The sequence below is a fragment of the Doryrhamphus excisus genome, linkage group LG4 (genome assembly GCF_037039965.1).
Source record: "Doryrhamphus excisus strain RoL-2023G ecotype Guam linkage group LG4, RoL_Dexc_Guam_v1.1, whole genome shotgun sequence".
NCBI lineage: Eukaryota > Metazoa > Chordata > Actinopteri > Syngnathiformes > Syngnathidae > Doryrhamphus > Doryrhamphus excisus.
The window spans coordinates 17,803,894-17,809,893 of NC_136360.1; positions in this window are offsets into that span (position 1 = coordinate 17,803,894).

The following is a 6,000-nucleotide window of genomic DNA, read 5'->3' on the forward strand; positions in this document are numbered from 1 at the left end:
CAGAGAGCAGCACAAACTGGGTCTAACAAGGACAGAAAAACGCTGCACAACTCTGCAAGAAGAAACAAAGAAACAAACAAGAATTATTCCATGTTATCGGTGTCGGAATCGGTCAATTTCACTCATGGATGATTGGTATCAAAATCGGCTACATGAATCCCTTGTATTTACAAAGTCATAAACAGATTTTCCGTGCTCCAACTACAAAAATATTCAATTTATTGACTTGGAATCCTATATTGTGGAAATTAATTTATCGCTAGAAGGTCTGTAACCAATTAATTAAACCAGGGGTGACTGTAATCATGAAAGAAAAATCCTTAGCAATAGCACAAACTGGGTCTAACAAGGACAGAAAAACGATGCAAAATCTATTAATAAATCATGCTGGAAAAGCCATCTAAAAATCGTAACTAAAACTAAAATCTCTTACCATGCTGTTAACTACTCCCTTCAGAGAGCAGCACAAACTGGGTCTAACAAGGACAGAAAAACGATGCAGACAAATATCTGAGAGTGTGTAGTTTAAGACAAAGACGCCTCACAGGTCGTCACCTGGCAGCTGCACTAAATAGTAGCTGTCAAACACCAGTGTCAGTAACAACAGTGAAGCGGCCACTTCAGGATGCTGGACTTCATAGCAGGACTGCCAAGAAAAAGCTAAAAAAAAATTCCAAGTTATTCCAAACTTTTGAGCGGTAGTGTTTATTGTTTCAGGGGATCTACTCTACGTATGTGGATAAAAGACCAAAAAGATAAAATAATGCAGTTTCAACCTGGGCAGCCCCAAAAATGCATCGTAATTCATGTTGCCGAGTACAACAGTGATGCCTTGCTTTTATACTTAATGCGTTTATTGCTTTTTTGTGTTTCTTACTTTTGCAATGCGTTACTTAGTAAAACACTTTTAGCCTCCAACAATTTATTTTCCCAATAACCAGAATGTATTTGGTATCTGACCATATCCTTTTCCTGAACCTTTCACGATGCTTTCCTGTTTTCTCGCTCAGCCTTTGAAAGTAGGTGCATTGTTTCAGACAAGGTTCGTGCTAAGGTTATGGGTAATTGCAATAGCTATTTTACATTTCAATCGGCGGTATAATCTCCTAGTCCCCATCTTCTCAACACAAAAACACTGATATCCCCCTAATTCAGTCATTTAGATGGTATCATTAAGGGCTCAGTCGAAGGTTTATAGCGTCAGTTCCACTATTTGTGACTGCTTCTGCTTTGTATGTTTAAATTACCAATGCGGAGTTGAACATTTCAGACAATTTTTATGCAGTTTAATGTTTCTTTTGTGTTAGCTTTCTGGTATCATCTCTTATGTTAACGGGTCGGTTTTGACCCATGTATTAAATCAGCTATAAAATACACTAAAAATAATAAGTTACAATCAAATTTGGTTCTCATGTCTTGGTTACCTTCTTAGGCTTCCTCATCCATGAAATGTTGGTTTTAATATTTTTGGTGTGGGCATGGAGGCCTTTTTTTGTCACTATACACTTCAATTTTAATTTCCAAAAATGGTCAAATGAACCTCAAAAGAATCATATTCATAAATTGAAGGTTCTTTTGTTACCTAGTTACTACTGAGGGTTATAGAACATATCTCTTAAATCAATTAGTTTTATTTATTTTCTCATTTTAGTATTACTCACTAAAGAAACATCTATTTTGTTCAGGTCAATTTTGACCCATATATATTAATGTCAAGAAAAGGTAAAAAAAAAATATTGTTTTCAGTTACAGAACTTTAGTATAAAGTGAAATCTTTTTTAACTGAATACTTATAACTGAACATTTTTCCCTTCAGTGTTTGCCATGAACTTTATACCAGGGGTCTCAAACTCAATTTACCTGGGGGCCACTGGAGCTAGGGTCTGGGCAAGGCTGGGCCGCATCAGGTTTTCAAAAAAAACCAAAAAAAAAACGCATTTATTAAAAAAAAAAATATACAAACTTTTTCAGTGCTTTGGTTCCAATTTTCTACAATAAAAGCTCTGATAAAACATTCCACTGTTCTCAAATATCTTCATTTTTATTTTTCTGCACAAAATAAGATGAAAAATAAATAAACAAATCAAGAATAAAGAAAATCAATCAATCAGTAATAAATAAATATAATAATAATAAAACAGCAAATAATAAAAACTTAAGAAACCACATATAGTTGGTGGGTAGACAAATTATTTTTTTCAGATTACAATGAACAAAGCATTATTAGAACCCTGTAGACATGACAAAACACGACTATAGTCACATTTATACTCTTTTTATTTACAACATATTGCGCAACTGCAGGGTCTTGAGACACATGCTAACTCACAAACTAGAGAGCTAGCGACCTAAACGGTAGCCTTCAAGTTATTTCCTTTCAACTTAAATAGCCAAAAACTTACCACTTCCACACGGATAGGGAGGACAATACAGTGGTCGTAATTTCAACAAGACCATTTTAAAATTTTGTAAAAATAATTTTTTTGTGGTAGAATTTTGTTGAAATAGAGTTTCCTGACAAAGTCAAAAAGCCTTGATGCAATAAACAAATGTTATGTGATTCTTTTTATGCATTAAAATGTAAAACGAGTCGGTGCCGACCCTAACACAAGAGGAGGGTTAATTGGTAATAATATTGAATTTTTCTATTTGTTTAAACCAGGGGTCTCAAACATGCGGCCCGTGGGCCAAATGTGGCCCGCAGGACACTAGTTTGAGGCCCCCGCCTTGATATGAAAGTTTAATGTTAGTTTGATATGGATGCTGTATGGTATCATGTACCCAGAAAAAATTATTACGTTTGATTAATGTTCATGTTAAAGGTTAAATAACTGTTAATAGTTATCCTCCCTATCCGTGTGGAAGTGGTAAGTTTTTGGCTATTTAAGTTTAAAGGAAATAACTTGAAGGCTACCGTTTAGGTCGCTAGCTCTCTAGTTTGCGAGTTAGCATGTGTCTCAAGACCCTGCAGTTGCGCAATATGTTGTAAATAAAAAGAGTATAAATGTGACTATAGTCGTGTTTTGTCATGTCTACAGGGCTCTAATAATGCTTTGTTCATTTTAATCTGAAAAAAATAATTTGTCTACCCACCAACTATATGTGGTTTCTTAAGTTTTTATTATTTGCTGTTTTATTATTATTATTATATTTATTTATTACTGATTGATTGATTTTCTTTATTCTTGATTTGTTTATTTTTCATCTTATTTTGTGCAGAAAAATAAAAAGTAAGATATTTGAGAACAGTGGAATGTTTCATCAGAGCTTTTATTGTAGAAAATCGGAACAAAAGCACTAAAAAAGTTTGTATATTTTTCTGTTTTTAATAAATGCGTTTTTTGGGGTTTTTTTTTTTTTTTGGAAAACCTGATGCAGCCCAGTCTCACCCAGACCCTAGCTCCAGTGGCCCCCAAGTAAATTGAGTTTGAGACCCCTGGTTTAAACCATTACTGATAACATATTATTTAGTTAAAAAAATGTAATTTTCACAGTGTGAAAATTAAAAGTATAGTCGTCAGTGAATTTGGGTTGTAATTGAATAAAAAAAAAACTAGACCAGAATGTCGACATTGAATCCTTTGAAGGAGCGGTGCTCATCTGTATGTATTGAAGTCATTATTATTGTTATGTTCAATGGACACAAGGGTTTCTATGTCAATTCCTTTGAATGGCTGACCGCTCTTATGAGCTGGAGTAGGCTCTCTTACATGGCCCTTGACGGTGAAGGACCCTAAGTTCAATTGCGGAGTCCTCTACTGCTCATGATATACTTTTATTTGTGAGTAGAGAGGCTTTTCTTGGTACCAATTAGAAGTTCTTTACATTTTTCCTACCTTGTACTCAGAATATTAAAAGCCTTAACATGAGACATGGACATAATAGCCCCCGAATGTCCATATTTAAGAGTTAGGTCAATCAGGTTTCACCAGCAGGGCCACCGTTCCCGCTAAAAACTCAGCCCTTTACATTTGTATGGAGCAACTCATTAGCTAAGTAGCATTCCCTCTTTCTTAGGACATCTTGGCTCTTTGTGTGAAGGACGGTCTTTGTCTCGCCTAAATGATCCCACACAAGGCCCATTTTCTGGTTAATACATATTTACAGCCATGTAAGGTTTTTGTGGGGATCCTGTAGTTTTATTTTGCGAGCTGTCATTCTAGACACCGTAAAACCATTACCAAGCTGTTTGGGGGTAATTGTTTTTGAGCGTATAGTCGCGGCGATCAATGAGTCGGCATTTTTAGAGCGGGCAGATGGCTAGACAGCACATGCTGGGGAGTCCCAGGAATAACAACTTGTAGCATTTGAAAACATCCAACAACCATTTCTGTTTGAAGTTGGCTTCAAGAGAACTAAACTCAAAAAAACTAAATAAAATGAACATTTTGAAATGCGGGTTTCGACCCCCACTGATAAAGTTTATGACATGGGTCTCAAACAAGCGGAGGGTTAATTGGTAATAATATTGAACATTTCTATTTGTTTAAACCAGGGGTCTCAAACACACGGCCCTAGGACACTAGTTTGAGGCCCCTTGATATGAAAGTTTAATGTTAGTTTGATATGGATGCTGTATGGTATCATGTACCCAGAAAAAATTATTACGTTTGATTAATGTTCATGTTAAAGGTTAAATAACTGTTAATAGTTATCCTCCCTATGCGTGTGGAAGTGGTACGTTTTTGGCTATTTAAGTTGAACGGAAATAACTTGAAGGCTACCGTTTAGGTTGCTAGCTCTCTAGTTTGCGAGTTAGCATGTGTCTCAAGACCCTGCAGTTGCGCAATATGTTGTAAATAAAAAGAGTATAAATGTGACTATAGTCGTGTTTTGTCATGTCTACAGGGCTCTAATAATGCTTTGTTCATTTTAATCTGAAAAAAATAATTTGTCTACCCACCAACTATATGTGGTTTCTTGAGTTTTTATTATTTGCCGTTTTATTATTATTATTATATTTATTTATTTATTACTGATTTTCTTTATTCTTGATTTGTTTATTTATTTTTCATCTTATTTTGTGTAGAAAAATAAAAAGTAAGATATTTGAGAACAGTGGAATGTTTTATCAGAGCTTTTCTTGTAGAAAATTGGAACCAAAGCAAAGTTTTTTTTTATTATTTGGTTTTTAATAAATGCGTTTTTTTGGAAAACCTGATGCGGCCCAGTCTCACCCAGACCCTAGCTCCAGTGCCCCCCAGGTAAATTGAGTTTGAGACCCCTGGTTTATGATGTTATTGTTTGTAAGAACTTAACCCAAACCCTAACCTTGATGCCCAATCTTTGCCAACAATATACATGTTTCTATATTGTAATATTGTTATTTGGGGGTGGGTGTGTTTACAGTAGTCTCCTGGGGGGTAGGGTCACCCAGCGTCTTTAGTGAATTAAAGGGGCCAGCTGTGATACTGCCTGAAAGGAACATGAGCACAGACAAAGGGGGAGATCCCGGCACTCCCTCGGAAACAAAAGGCGCCGAGACAAGAGGCTGAAACCACACAATCATCTCGCCGTCTACAATGGCCGAGCTCCTGTAACAAGCAGGATCAGGGGGATCGGCAAAGGGGCTAAGCCAGCACTGGCAACAGGTTTCAGTGCGAGCCATTAATTCCACTCTGCTTGGCGCACAATTAATTTCACTCTCATCCAGAAGCTCAAAGCTCCCCAATGAGAGGAGGACTGATTCCAAAACCGAGATTAAAAGGTGAGGGCAGCAAAGGCTCCTGAACAGATGGTCCTTGAACCAAAGAACTAAGTGTATAATGATGAGTAAAAGTAAACGTAAGCAGTCTTGGAGTTAAACACATCAACTGTGGGCAGCGTTCCCTCAGGCCGGGCCTCAAACTGGCTGGATGTACCATGCGGTGAAGCAATTTGTCCGCACATGCACTTCATGAAAAGATTCTTGGGACTAAGTCAGGATTTGGATCCAGAAAACTACATTGAAACAATAAAGTTAACCGACCTGAAAAACAGAGTCCCTGCTGACTTTTCCAT